Below are 15,979 nucleotides of genomic sequence, written 5' to 3'. Positions count from 1 at the left end.
AGCTCCTGGCTAGTGCTGCATGCTAAGTCGTTCAGTTGTGTCCGACTCCTTGCCACGCTATGGACTGTAGCCCGCCAGGCTCCTCTGTCCATGGGATTTTCCAGGCAAGAATACTGGAATGGGTTGCCATGCCCTCCAGGGGGTCTTTCCGACCCAGGAATCGAACCCGTGTTTCTTATGCCTCCTGCACTGGCAGACGGGTTCTTTACCACTAGGGCCACCTTGGGAGCCCCCGGATGCTATGCTAGTAGACATCTCAAACCCAATTCACTCAAATCTGACACCCCCAGACCCACTACTTGCTCTGACTTCCTCATCTCGGTAAATGGCAACCACATTTCTCCTTTTTACCTCCTCTCAAAGTAGGCAGTAGCAAAGTCTGCCTCTTTATTCAAAATACATTCAAAGTTCTTCTCTCCAAAGTGAGTGCCACCCTTCCCCACCCCCTAAATTCTCCAAGCAAGGCTTCAGCAATATGTGAACTGTGAACTTCCAGATGTTCAAATTGGTTTTAGAAAAGGCAGAGGAACCAGAGATCAAATTGCCAACATATGCTGGATCATCAAAAAAGCAAGAGAGTTCCAGAAAAACATCTATTTCTGCTTCATTGACTATGCCAAAGCCTTTGAGGGTGTGGATCACAATAAACTGTGGGAAAATTCTTCAACAGATGGGAATACCAGACCACCTGACCTGCCTCCTGAGAAATCTGTATGCAGGTCAAGAATCAACAGTTAGAACTGGACATGAAACAACAGACTGGTTCCAAATAGGAAAAGGAGTACGTCAAGGCTGCATATTGTCACCCTGCTTATTTAACTTATATGCAGAGTACATCATGAGAAACATCATGAGGCACAAGCTGGGATTAAGATTGCTGGAAGAAATATCAATAACCTCAGATATGCAGATGACACCACCCTTATGGCAGAAAGTGAAGAAGAACTAAAGAGCCTCTTGATGAAAGTGAAAGAGCAGAGTGAAAAAGTTGGCTTAAAGCTCAACATTCAGAAAACTAAGATCATGGCATCTGATCCCATCACTTCATGGCAAATAGATGGGGAAACAATAGAAACAGTGGCTGACTATTTTTGGGGGGCTCCAAAATAACCACAGATGGTGATTGCAGCCATGAAATTAAAAGACGCTTACTCCTTGGAAGGAAAGTTATGACCAACCTAGACATAGACAGTATATTAAAAAGCAGAGACATTACTTTGCCAACAAAGTTTCGTCTACTTAAGGCTATGGTTTTTCCTGTGGTCATGTATGGATGTGAGAGTTGGACTGTGAAAAAGGCTGAGCGCTGAAGAATTGATGCTTTTGAACTGTGGTGTTGGAGAAGACTCTTGAGAGTCCCTTGGACTGCAAGGAGATCCAACCAGTCCATCCTAAAGGAGATCAGTCCTGAGTGTTCATTGGAAGGACTGATGTTGAAGCTGAAACTCCAATACTTTGGCCACCTGATGTGAAGAGCTGACTCATTGGAAAAAACCCTGATGCTGGGAAAGAGTGAGGGCAGGAGGAGAAGGGGACAACAGAGGATGAGATGGTTGGATGGCATCACTGACTCAATGGACATGAGTTTGGGTAAACTCCTCGAGCTGATTTCGGAGAAGGCAATGGCAACCCACTCCAGTACTCTTGCCTGGAAAATCCCATGGATGGAGGAGCCTGGTAGGCTGCAGTTCATGGGGTCGCACAGAGTCAGACAGGACTGAGCGACTTCACTTTCACTTTTCACTTTCATTCATTGGAGAAGGAAATGGCAACCCACTCCAGTGTTCTTGCCTGGAGAATCCCAGGGATGGGGGAGCCTGGTGGGCTCCCGTCTATGGGGTCGCACAGAGTCGGACACGACTGAAGCGACTTAGCAGCAGCAGCAGCCATGAGTTGGTAATGGACAGGGAGGCCTGGCGTGCTGCAGTCCATGGGGTCTCAAGGAATTGGACACAACTGAGTGACTGAAATGAACTGAACTGAACTCTTTATGGACTCTTACTAATTGCTTCTTATAAGACTATTATAGATCAAATTTTTAATAGAATTTTATAGAATAATTTAGGATTATTTCATCTCCTTTTGTCAAAGTGAAACATGTCATACATAGGCTGTTTTTAAGTTTTATAAACTCAAGGCAATAGAGTGATTTTACAAATAATATGAAAATCTCTGAACATTTCTCTTTTTTTTCCTCACTGATAACTTTAGCTACTGCTTCATCACTTAGTTTTTTTTTTAATCAATGTGCTAATGAATGAAATTCCAGAAGATCTATAAAATCCTAGAATGCAAGTCCTTCTATTCAATTCTGATACATAGAAGGCTCTTAGTCAAGGTTGATTGTTGTCATCAATTACTATTTCATTTATTAAAAATATAAGGAAGAAAAACATAATTCTCCCCAACTTTTCAGAATTCTGTTTACATTGTAAAAAGAATTGTATTAGGTTTATCATGCAGCATTTTTAAAGAATATTATTTATTTGGATTTTCTAAACTTAAATGTTGACTCATCGATTTCTTTGTTGCTGTTTTTAGAAAAATATATTCCACTCACTATCATATTTGTTAAAAGTCTACAGCCACATACTCTAAAAACATTCTTACAGCACTAACAATACTGTATTTACCACTATACAATTTCAAAATAATGCTTTTTGCTTCTACAAAGATCTTGAAGCCTAGCAAGATGGAAAGAAAAAAGGGTGGCAGATTCAGTAGGATGAGGGAGGAAAATGATGAGTTCTGTCGAGACAGGTTCAGTTTGAGGTACTATCAGGACATCAGGACTGGGGGTCTATTGTTTAAGAAGAGGGTCAGGGCTGGAGATATTGGAAATTCCTCACAGGGAGGTGGCAATTAAATCATGGTAGACACTAATATTCCAGAGGGAAAACAAAAGAATAAGCCTAACGTCAGCCCTTGGCATAATTGCAAGAAAGATTGAAAGGGTGCCTCCATATTGCTACTTATTTGCAATTATGTCTTGATGATATGTTTTAGGGGCCATAATGAAGTGCCCATTTTCTCACTGATTATTATTCTATTAAATGGAGTATAAATAGACATAGATGGATATTTTAAAGTTATTTATATATTATATATTTAAGTTTATATATATATTTATAAATAACCTCAGTTGTGTCCGACTCTTTGTGACGCTATGGACTGTAGCCCCACCAGGCTCCTCCATCCTTGGGGTTTTCCATTCAAGAATACTGGAGTGGGTAGCCATTTCCTTCTCCAGGCGATCTTCCTGACCCAGGAATCGAACTCGGGTCTCCCGCTTTGCAGGCAAACTCTTTACTGTCTGAGCCAACAGGGAATCCTTTATATATATAAATATATATATTTAAGTTTATATAAAATAAATATACTTGTCACCAGCAAAACCCCGCTGGAATCCCCAAGAAAAACAAAATGGAACCTAGGTGATACGGTCTAACCTCTTCTATTACTTTAGGTAACTTAGTCTAGCTTCCCTTGCCTACAGAGGGCCACAGGCAAAGAGCTTGCATCTGACACATGCGGTGAGAGTGCACCAGCCCAGGACCGCTGTGCGTGATGGTGGCAGGGCTTGTGCAGAGACACCAAGTGAGCACTGCAGTCTGAAACAGCACGGCTGAGCCTGCCTAATGAGAACTCTACCCCTCCCCCTCCCCTCCACTCCCCAGTGTCAGGACCCTATAAAACTGCCTTGCCCACAGGGAGAGCTGTGCTCTGGAACAGGAGCCCTTACCTCCCCATGCTCTGATCAAAGAATACAATTTCCCTTTGCTTCTACCAAGCTTTCAATCTTATTCTGTGGGCCCATAGCACACAGAGCAGGAGGATCCTAGCTGGGGCCTGACTCCAGAGGGTGGATAACATATACATGTATATATACATTTTTCTCCTTTAACTTGTACAGGAAAAGATTGCTCATTCCCAGGCCCTTGTTGCAGGGCAGGGATGAAAGAGGGTGGGAAGGAAAAGCTAGGAAAAGAGAGATTCAGGAGCTTTGTTTGCAAAGTCAGGTACAGAGAACAGTGGGGGAAGGTGGCGTGGGGAAAACGGGGTTATCACTCAGCAGAGCCTCGTGGATAGAGGGCTGAGAAAAAAAAACAATTGGATTCGGCCTCAAAGACGTCCTTGGTGGCTCTGCAGTGTTTGTGGAGGTGGGGGCTTGCTTTGGAAGACTGAGGGGTGAAGGTGATGAAGGCTGACTTGGAGGGAACCCTCACTGGAAAAACCTGGAGGCTTAGGGTAGGAGAGAAATTGAAGTATCACTTGAGAAGAGAACCAGATCCAAGGGAAGCTCTTCTAGCCTGAGAGACACCTGGCACATTTGTAAGCAGGAGCGAGCCAGGGGAGACCTGCAGGAAGACATGAGGAGGAAGGACAGGAAGTCCTTGGTGGAGATTCCATGAGGATGAAAGGCAGGGTCGAGAACACCAGTAGAAGGGGCGGCCTCGGAGGAAAGGAGGGGAGGAAACAGGCAGGAAAAAAGAAAAGAAGGAATGAAAGAAACATATTGAGATACAAAGGTGGCCATAAGTGAGGTTACCTATCAGCTAAATGAGAGAAAGGAAATCCAGGCATAGTTTTAAGGGAAGGAGAGCTGGTAGGAAGGAAGTGGCTTTGGGGAAGAGGTTGCCTTGGGAGTCCTGTGGATTCTTCCATCACAGGCCTGTTGCGTTGCTCCCTACCTGTCGCTCCCAGTGCCCATGCCCCCATTCAGACCCCACCTAACCTGTCCAGACCATACCATCCTCCCGCACCTCCCTCCCCTCTGGTTGCAATCCACTCAGCAGCCACTCCTGTTTAATCCTCAATGCACAGCTCAGAGCAGAGCATCTTCTCTGTCTATCAGGTTAAATCCAACCCCATTTCAGCCTTCAAGGTCTCCATGACACAACCCAACAGGCCTTCCTTTTACCGTTAATCTATACTCTAGCCCTATGGGCACTCTCTTGCAGGAGCCTTTGCTCATTGGTCTAGACATTTCCCCAAAGCCAAGTCCTTCCATGAAACTTTTCCCCAGCCCCTAATCCTAGCCCCAGACCCAGCCCCCAGATTTATATGCCATTCTTTTCTTTGAACTCTGAATACATATTGTAATACTCTTAGAGCAAACTTTGAGCTTTTCTCTTATGGTATAATTATTTGTGTAGTTTATCTCATCCTTGTGTTAGATCGTACACCCCTTGGGGGTCAGAGTTTGTTTATTCTTCGTATTCCCCAGAATGCAGAGTCTGTTATGTAATAAGCATTTCTATTGTCTTTGTTCATTGAATGCCTAGTACATATTGGCCCTGAGCTAAATGCTTTATAAGGATGATCTCATGTTAAATCCCTGAGAGGAATAATCTGCCCAAGGTCAAACAGCTGCTAAGCGACCAAGCCAGGATTTGAACCCAGTGTTCTTGACCTCCCAGGACTCATGCTTGAAACTCTAGCTACGTTGCCCCCTAATACTTTTAAATCATGTCCAAATTTCAAAGCTTACATTTTGCTGCGAGTGTGCAAATTTGGATGTGTGATACTAGACAACCCCCCTGGTAGTATTCCAACATTTATGGTAAATTTAGCCTTGCTCTTGGTTTTTAAGTCCTCTCCACAAGCCCTCACCTTGTAGGAGAAACATCTCACCACCAGCACCTGTCCATTGCTGTCAAGCCTCTGGCTCCAGCTACTCCACATAACATTAACCACAAGTCAAACCTTTCTGCAAAGCAGTCAACATTGGAGTTGCCCAGTTTCAGATTTCACAGGGACATTTTCCAAATGCAACTGTTTGCAAACCTCTGACTCATCTTGGTTCCCAGAATAGACTCAAGGCTGAGATCTCTTAGGTTGAATGATGAAACCCTGAGAGCAAAGGAAAACCTGTGTCAGGAGAACAAGTTCACTACGTAGAGAAAAATAAAGTTAGATTACTACTTTGTACCACGTAAAATGGTGGACTCCAGATGGAATGAAGTCCTAAATATAAATGCTTAAACTACTACTAATAGAACAAAATCCAAGAGACTGTCACTGTAATATTGCATAATGTGTGTGCGTGCTTGCTCAGGTGTATCTGACTTTTTGCAACCCCATGGACTGTAGCCTGCTAGGCTCCTCTGTCCATGGGATTTTCCAGGCAAGAATACTGGAGTGGATTGCCATTTCCTTCTCCAGGAGATCATAATGTGTGTGCCTGAGTGCTAAGTCGCTTCAGTCGTGTCCAACTTTTTGCAACGCTATGGACTGTAGCCCTCCAGGCTCTGCTGTCCATGGATTCTCCAGGCAAGAATACTTGAATGGATAGCCATGCTCTCTCTTCCAGGGGATCTTCCCAACCCAGGGATCAAACTTGAGGTTCTTCTGTCTCCTACATTGGCAGGCAGATTCTTTACCACTAGCGCCACCTGGGAAGCCCAGAGAATCTTAGTAGAAGAGGCCAAAAAATTTCTTGACCTCATCAAAATAAGGCTATCTGGTCAATGAGATAGCAGACAGCAGACAGCAGATAGATTCATGTGGGGAGCAGATTTTTGTGTTGTTAAAACTGACAACGCATTAATATGTGTATATATGATGAACTCATACAAACTGATCCAAAAAAAAAGGCATGAGATCCAGTATAAAATCAACAAGGGATGCTTTTACCTGGTGCCAGGAACATAATAGGCACTCAGGGTAATTTTTGGTTGAATAAATGAATGACTAACAAAAAGACACGAAAATGCTCAAATTTATTAGTAGTCAGATAAATGAAAATTAAAGCAATGATGTTACACCATCTTACATCCCCCTGAAAGGCAACTATTAGAGAGATGTGATGCCACTGATGTGACAAGAAAGGGAAAGACATTCAGTTGTGTCTGACTCTTTGTGACCCCATGGACTATAAAGTCCATGGAATTCTCCAGGCCAGAATACTGGAGTGGGTAGCCTTTCCCTTCTCCAGGGGATCTTCCCAACCCAGGGATCAAACCCAGGTCTCCCAATTGCAGGCAGATTCTTTACCAGCTGAGCCACCATGGAAGCCCAGTGGCTACAGTAAACAGGGACAAATAATCTGGAGAACAATCTGGAAGAATTTTGTGAAATTACGTATATGTATACCCCCGGACCCAGCAATCCCACTCCTGAGCATGTATGGCCCAGAGAAACTTTGGACAAGACTGTAAGGGGACACATGTGTTATTTGGGGTAATGGTAAGTTCAAGGCCACGTAGCTGCCCATCATGGGCAAATAGTAAGTAAAACATAGTGGATGCTGATAAAATGCTATGAAGTCATTAGGACAATGAACTTGATCTATACAGCAATGTAATTAAATCTTAAATACATATTAGTGACTAAAATGTAGGAAGCAATAATATTTCTAGTACAATAACATTTATGTACATTGAAAATATATATATGCTCTCGTAATAACACTCTTCAGGTTTAAAAGTGTAGGTTTAAAGCCAATTCTTTTTTTAAAATTTTATTGAAGTGTAGTTGATTTACAATGTTGTGTTAATTTCTATTGTACAGCAAAACATTCAGTTATACATATTCTTTTCCACTATGGTTTATCATAGGATATTGAGTATAGTTTCCTGGGTAGGACCTTGTTCATCTGTTAAGGTCAGTTCTTAAACGGATTAAAGGTAGTATCTCTGTTGGGTGAAAGGATAGGAATGGGCTTTGGAATAAAGGGGAATAAATAAGTAAATAACCAGACAAGGGCCTTCACAGACCAATGAGAAGCATAGCTCTGAACGAGGATTTCTCAAACTTGAGTGAGTGGAGAAAGCACTGGCGATTAAGGCAAAGTTTGAAGTGACCATTATCTGGTTTCTTGTCTTCTGCCTCTTTTCAGTATTCTTCTTTAACTGCCTCCTGCTCCCACCCGACCATGGCACTGTTCACGTATTGGTATCTGATAAAATGTGTCAAAAAGAAAGTTGATGTATCACCAATACCCAACAGTGGATTTGCTTGATATTTTAAAATCTGGAGGGAGAACAAACTAAAGGAATAAATTTTTCAAGCAAGAATTGTGTACACTGGGCACCTGCCTAGGATGGGTAGTGAGGGAAGTGGGGCTTCTCCAGCCCTCCTCATCAAAATATGCAGAACCACCTGCCCTAGGAAGCAGGTTCTCCTACCATACAGCACAAGGAAGTCTGCTCAGTGTTATGTGACAGCCCAGGTGGGAGGAGAGTTTGGGGAGTTGCTGGTCTTAGACTATGACATACATACTTAGATATGTATGGAGGAGTTGCTCTGCTGTATACCTGAAACCATTACAACATTGCTAATTGGCTATACTCCAATAAAATAAAAAGTTGAAAAAAAGAAAGTAAGTCCTATGTTTTTGCTTATGCACAAGGAAAAAAATGGGCTAAGTCACAAAGAAATACAACAGACCAAAATCATTTCTTAAATGGTCAAAGTCACCAATAATAAAAAAAAATTAAAACAAGATACCAATTTTTGTCTATTATATTGGCAAAGATTTCTGAAAGACAAAACCAATACTGGCAAAAATGTTTTTTTAAAAAAAATATCTACAGATTCAACTTGTGAAAGTAGGAAAAGATACAAACTTTCTGAAGGGCATTTTGGGTATACAAAGCCTTTAAAAAAAAGCCAGAATAAATAAGGAAATTTGTGTGTGTGTGTGTGTGTATACATATGTATATAAACTTTGACAAAACAATTCAGTTTAGGGGAATTTTGAGTGAGTAGAGATCAGAGATAGTGCTAAACATCCTATAATGCACAAGCAGCCTCTCAAAACAAAAAATAACCATGTCCCAAACATCAGTTGGGCTGAGGTTGAAAAACTGTCTTATGGCATGTGATACAAGAGAAGGCAGGGAGGAAGTACAATGCCTTTTATAATCTCGTCTTGGAAATTGCACTTTGCCACTTCTGACACATTTTATTCATTAGAAGTAAGCAGGTAGGGACTTCTCTGGTGGTTAAGAACCCTCCTTCCAATGCAGGGGACACGGGTTCCACCCCTGGTTGGGGAACTAAGATCCCACAGGCTGAGAGACAATTAAGCCCGCAAACCACAACTAGAGAGCCCACATACTGCAACTATTGAGATCACACAGTCAAAAAGAAAAAAAAGTAAGCAGCCAAGTACAGCCCACCTTCAAGAAGAGAGCTTAACTCCTCCAAATTTCCTTTGCAGGAAAGAAAATCAAACAACTTGTGGACATAGTCTAAGACCAGTATAGCCTGTCCTTCAGATACAAATTATTTATGTTGATCTCACCTGCAAAATACACTCATCCCCTTTCAGACACACCCACTTTTAGTCCAAGCTGGCAATGTTTATTCCAATCCAGTTCTTCAAAAAACTTTGCAGATCTCCTATGAATCTTATTCAGTCCACATCATTATTCAAGAGCCAAATCCTCAAATCTCTTTACAATAAGCCCTTCTCAACCTTGAGAGTCTGCTGAAGAACAACACCCTCCAATTTCTTAGATGCTCCATTGTTTGATTAAGACTGTGAGGCACACTAAAAATTTCATTAGAATTTTGTCTGCCTAAATGTCCTCTGAAGCATCATCTTTGATCTTTATGAGATCTTAACAAGGGATTTGACAATAACATCCTTGGATTTATCTTTAGACCATGTTTTCCTGGCTGTGTCCTTTGTGTGTCCTTTTGGATTTAATCTTTGCTACAAATCATTTCTTAATTTAAAGATCAGTTGTCATGTGAGAAGGCCAGGAGTTTTCAAAACCATGAAGTCCTGATTGCTTTTAACTGTCCTTTTGGCTTAATTTGCATTTTACTATAAGCAGCAAGAGACCAGGCCATACCTTCAACACTCTGTATAAAAATTTCCTTAGACATCACCATTCATCAGGTGCTATTCTACTTTCCATGTTACTTCAGGTGACAGTGTGGATAAACCTCCTGCTATTATATCACAAGGGGCTTCCCAGGTGGCTCAGTGGCAGAGTAGCCACCTGTCAAGCAGGAGACACGGGTCTGATCCTTGGGTCAGGAAGATCCCCTGGAGAAGGAAATGGCAACCCACTCCAGTATTCTTGCCTAGGAAATTCCTTGGACAGAGAAGCCTGGTGGGCTACAGTCCATGGGGTCACAACGAGTCAGACACAACTTGGTGATTAAACCACCATTGCAGAAAAAGGAGACCAGTTCTCCCAATTTCCAATTGTATTTGCCTCATTTTCCTGCTAGTCTTCACCCACAGCCTCCTTAAAGTTTGTGGGGCTTCTGCTAACCGTTTCTTCAGAATTCTTCTAGCTTAAACCTATTTCTCAATTCTTCTCCTTTCCACATTTTACATTCTTGTTATAGCATCCTACTTCTAGGGACAAAAATCTATTAGTTATCTGTTGCTGCACAACAAATAATCCCTAAGTTTAATGGTTTAAAACAACAAGCATTAGAGTCATTTTTATGGGTTAGGAATTCAGAAACCTCTTGACTGGGTGATTCTGGCTCAGTATGTCTCGGATGGTTGCAGTCAGGATGTCAGAAGGGGTTGCAGTTGCATCCGAAGGCTTAATGGGGCTGGAGGATCTCTTCCAAGATGGCTATTTGCAAAAGGCTTTATTTCCTTGCTGTGCGGGCCTTTCCTCACAATATGGTAGCTAGTTTATCCTAGAGCAAATGACTCAAGGGAGAACAAGGAGAAATCCACAATGCCTTTTATGATTTAGTCTCAGAAGCGACAATTCATCACTTCTCCCATATTCTATTCCTTAAAATCAAGTCTACACAGCCCACACTCAAGGGGAAAGAAATTAGACAATGCATTTTGAAGAAAGAGTGTCAAATAATTTGTGGGCCTTTTTTGAAACAGACACAATCCCACCAAATCAGAGAGTCCTTGGGATTTTTCTATAAAAATCTCATGTCTTAGAGCTGATGAACTGAGAGAAAGAAAAGAAATGATCCTTTAATTTGCTAAATTAAAATACCATTTGTTGCTAAGACTGATGAAGCCAGGCAATGATTTATGAGCAAGCTTTTACATTTCTTTTTTTTTGGTATATGAAACTTGATTACTATTGTGCTTTCATCATCAAAATTCATGATCTTGGTCTTTCTTCCTTGCCTTTGTTTAAAGCCAAAAGAGAGACATTGGCTACTTTGACAACCTGAAAGTGGACTCCAGGAATGTCACCAACAGCATGACCTTTGCGACCAAATCCAGCAACCAGAACTTCATCATTTTCCTCAATAAAATTCAAACAACCATCATTGGGTTCAAAAGGAGTGATTTTTTTGCCATTCTTGATTAGCTGAACCCTGACACACTTGTGATGGCAGAATTTGGCTGTTTGGTTTCAACCCCTACTTTTTCCAGCACAATTCCCTTGGCACCACCAAAAGCGTGGGCCTTCAGGGTTGTGCCCAAATGGGCTTTATTGTACTGTTTATCACGCTACTTCTGGTCTCGTTGGGGGGTACGGAGCTTCCTGGCAATACAAAGACCACAACATTTGCCCGTCCTGCCGGTGCCACGGGCCTGAGCGAAAGAGCTACATTTCTTTATATATTCTGGTATGCTGAAATTATTTTATAATAAAGAATTACTAATAGCCAGAGAAAGACAGAGATCAGGTTGAAGGAAATGAGACTGAGAGCAAAGGAGTGAGAGGGAATCTTTAATGTTGTTAGAAATATTCTATATTTTGATGGTGGTGGTGATGGTCACATGATTTCATATAGTCAAATATAGAAGAATTATACACTTAACATGAATAACTTTTATTATATGTAAACTGTATCTTCATAAAACAAATTAAAAAAAACTTTTTAAAATACCATTTGAATTCACAGCTTTGCAAAGTCTCTTATGTGAAGGCAGAGTATTGATGGGAAATAGTGAGACCCTAAATGCTGAACTGTGACCATATGGAAATGTTCAGATGGCTTCACGTTCCCTCACCTCCCAACCCTATGAAAATATGTTGCTTGGATTGCCTGTTGCAGGGAGTACAAGTGACTGATGGACCCAGCTGCTACCCCTCAGGATCTTTCACCCTCTCACCAAGGTCGTGCTCTCTTGGGCTGCTCCCAGCCAATGACTGAGCATGCAGACCTACCAAGGCAGGCCTATTTTAGCAAAATGTGAGATGCCTCCTCTTGTCAACCTTGACTTGAGGTCTCCCCATTGGCCTGGCCAAACTTTTACTTGAATTGTGCTGGAGTCAAAATTCTTCCTACTCAAGTCTTCTTTTTCCTTCCACAGGGAATCACACATGCATCAGAATCTAAAGACTCTCTGTGTTCTCCTACTCCCAACCCCAGTAAATCTCTCAAACGTCTAATGCCATTTTGTCATTTGCTCCTTGGTAGATGCAATGACGGAGAAGGCAATGGCACCCCACTCCAGTACTCTTGTCTGGAAAATTCCATGGATGGAGGAGCCTGGTGGGCTGCAGTCCATGGGGTCACTAAGAGTCGGACACGACTGAGCGACTTCACTTCCACTTTTCACTTTCCTGCATTGGAGAAGGAAATGGCAACCCACTCCAGTGTTCTTGCCTGGAGAATCCCAGGGACGGGGGAGCCTTGTGGGCTGCCATCTACGGGGTCGCACAGAGTCAGACACGACTGAAGCGACTTAGCAGCAGCAGCAGCAGCAGCAGCCCCAATGAACAAGGCTTTGAGCAAACCCTGGGAAATAGTGAAGGACAGGGAAGCCTGGCATGCTGCAGTCCACAGGGTCGCAAAGAGTCGGACGAGATTTGCTGACTGAACAGCAATAAAGACCCAAACGAATGCACCCTCCTTGTCAGAAAATTTCTCCCTACTCCCCTCTGTGGTGAGGTTTTTCCCACGTTGCATGAAGACTCCTAAAATGGTTTTTGTGGAAATAACCCAGAAGGAGGTTGGGGTAGACAATTCTTTTTATTCTTCACCCCTAACACCCTCCCCTGACCCCCAGCCACTGACTTGAATCCTACCATCAGTAGGAGACAGTTTATCCCAGCTCACAAAAGCAATTATTAAATTTTCAAGAATTTAGTGAGCTGGTTGTTAAACACAGTCATTATTAAGACTTAAGGGGACTACCGTGGTGGTCCAGTGGTTAAGAATCCACCTTGCAATGCAAGGGCCTTGGGTTCCATCCCTGCTCAGGGAACTAAGATTCCCACATTGGGCAGAGTGACTAAGCTCACATGCTGTAACTAGGGAGTTCATGGGCCAAGATGAAAGTTCCGCATGATGCAACAAAGATCCCACGTGCTGCAACTAAGACCCGACGCAGCCAAAAATAAAATAAATAAATTTAAAAAACTTAAATACACTTACAATTAAAATAAATTATATTAAAGCCAAATGGAATAAAACTCAAAAATTCATTACTTCCTGGCTATTGACCCCTTCTTTGTTAGCATCTACGCTTCTGAGGTTATTTACATCTATTACACTTGGGAGTTGGAAATAACATATAATGATGTGCTACACGTACTACTCTTTGGATTTTGGAGGCCAGATTTAGATGTGCTGTTTCAGCTCATTTCTTTAGTAATCTGAGAGGCTGCCAGCTTGGAGGGTGGCCTGAAGTGAGAGGAGGCTTTCAGATGGTCCAGAAATCTCTGCCGTCTGACCCAGAGAAGCCAGAATGCTTGAAGCACCTGTGGCACAGAGAGCTGCTGAATGGAGCTTTGGCACGGCCAGAAAGGCGAATCAGAGCTCAGGCCCCCAGGGCTTTGCAGCTGAGCTGTGAGCTCTGTGGCATGTAACCACTCTCCTTTAGAAGAACCAATCTCAGCTTGTTGCTCGGCGCCGGCTCATACAGCAGCCTGATCATGAGACCTTAGGTAACCAAGCAATTGGTGCTCATCGTCAACGGGGGGTCATCTGATCCCCTAAGCCATAAAGTCAGCTAACATTTAGTGCGTGTGCACCGTGTGCCAGGCTCCGCTCTAAGCACTTTACTGCTAGCTTTCCTTTTAATCCCCACCCCAATTCTGGGAGATGGTACTGTTGTTATTGCTACCATCCCTACGTTAGACGAGAACACTGAAACAGAGAGGAGATGAGCAATTTGCCCCATGGTCATACAGTTAATAAGGAGCGAGCTGGGTTTGAATCAAGGCTCCACAGCTCCAAAGTCCACAGATTTAATTACCAAATTATATTGTTTCTCATAATCAGATGACAGTTTTCTATTTAGGACTGGGTTTGACCAGAAATTGAAGACACGGTGTGCCCACTCCTACCATACTGCCATCTTCCTCAGCCTATATGCCTCACCTGGGGATGTTCTTTAAGTCCGGGTAACGAAACAGACAACCTCCACAATATGATGGCAGCAGCCACAAGTGGACTGCTTAGATACTCTAGCCCAACTCAAGGGTGGCCCTGAAGAACAGCTGAGAAGAGGAATTTTCGAGCAGACAGAAATGTAAGCATTTTATCCTGTTGACCACTTTGCCTGAAAGGAGAAATAGCCTGAGGAGAATGTGTCACCAATTAATGGTCAGCAGCTGATGGCTTAGCTTAGAAGCCAGAGACTTGGAAGGATCATGAATGCAGGGCTGGTGATAAGGAGGTTTGGGAGAAGAGGTAAATGGTGGATTGCACAGAATGGATCAGAGTATGAGGGGATTTGGTTCTTTGGGAATATGCACCCAAAAGACTCCACTATAGAGGAAGCACTAAATAATCAAGGGAAAAGTTTAACCTAGCCTCTGCATGCCAGCCCCCTTCTTTCTCCAGGAGCACCAAGGTTGCCCAGAGATGTCATAAGCAAAGTGGGCATGGAGGCAGAAATGCAGACTCCGGATGAAATATCTTAAATTCCGTTCAGTAAGGTTGATCTAGCTACAGCTTCTGCAAAATAGTTGTCTGGCAATTAAAACCAAATTTGAGTCCCTGGTATAAATCAGGCTTGAATGTAACAAAGCCAAGAACAATGTGTCCAGGGAAATAAGTGAATTCTCTCCAGACCACCCCCAACACCTCCTCCACTCAACACTTGAAAGTCAGAATTATGGGACTGAATGCCAAAATCCTGCCCCAGCTTGCCTAGTACAACTGGAAGCCTCCTTCTCTATGCTTGCAGGCTGAGCAGCTCTCCCTTCATGGCTCCCATGGGCTACGATGCAGGAATGTATAATGAGCTGAAACATCAAGGGAGTCTGGGAAAAGTGGCCTTGCTAGAAAAGCAACTAATTCTGGAGTTGGATTTGCTTTCCTGCTTAACAAACTTCTGCCCACACCAACATTCACAGACTTCCTGAATGCTTATTCACCACTGTGGTATCCCACTCAACACTGAAACTCATTTCACAGCAATAGGCTGACACTATGGGCTCACTGCTTCTCTCATATACTCCATCACCCTAACATGTCTGGACACATAAAGACTCATTTACAGCTACATTATTGAAATGGGACCATGACAGTCCCAGAGGATGAAAGGTCATCCATCAGCCAGAGATTTTGGATTTGAAGACATATATAGTAACTGATAAAACTTTGGGAACCAATATCCTTTTTGCATTTTTATTTTTTGACTGCACCATGTGGCTTGCAGGAGATCCCAAACCGGGGATCGAACTCAAGCCCCCTGTATTGGAAGTGTGGAGTCAATCACCACTAAACCACCAGGGAACTCCCCAATAGCCTTTTAATAAACCCCTTTTGATTAAATTATCTAGAGAGAAAGATCTAGAAAGATGCATTCCAATGACTAAAGAGTGGTTATTGCACACTCTACAGAAATTCTTTGTATTTTTTAATGTTCTTTTCGCTAATCTATATTTCCTAATTTTCCCTAACATAAGCATTAACATTTTTAATAAAAATATTTTTAAAATTTAATCTTAATAATGTTATCTTGAGTTTCCATTAAACTTTATGATCCATGACCTTATGAGTACACATTTATTATCAAGACTAACATGCCAAAAAATGGGGAAAAATCCTCAGTAAGCTGAATTCAAGTGAAAGAAGATTATATTGTAAAGAAAAAGTAAAGGAGATATTCACTGAAAGCCGG

The 15,979-nt window shown here is 42.4% G+C and overlaps 1 pseudogene; it reads right to left on the bottom strand.

The window, feature by feature from the left end:
* Window positions 1-7,906: 7,906 nt before the first annotated feature.
* LOC133249176 (small ribosomal subunit protein uS12-like) lies at window positions 7,907-13,170 on the bottom strand (annotated as a pseudogene).
* Between the last annotated feature and the right edge of the window lie 2,809 nt (window positions 13,171-15,979).

This window comes from Bos javanicus, chromosome 6, assembly GCF_032452875.1.
Source record: "Bos javanicus breed banteng chromosome 6, ARS-OSU_banteng_1.0, whole genome shotgun sequence".
Taxonomy (NCBI): domain Eukaryota; kingdom Metazoa; phylum Chordata; class Mammalia; order Artiodactyla; family Bovidae; genus Bos; species Bos javanicus.
Note: the sequence above shows the minus strand (reverse complement) of the source record. Positions and strands in the feature narration are given on the sequence as shown.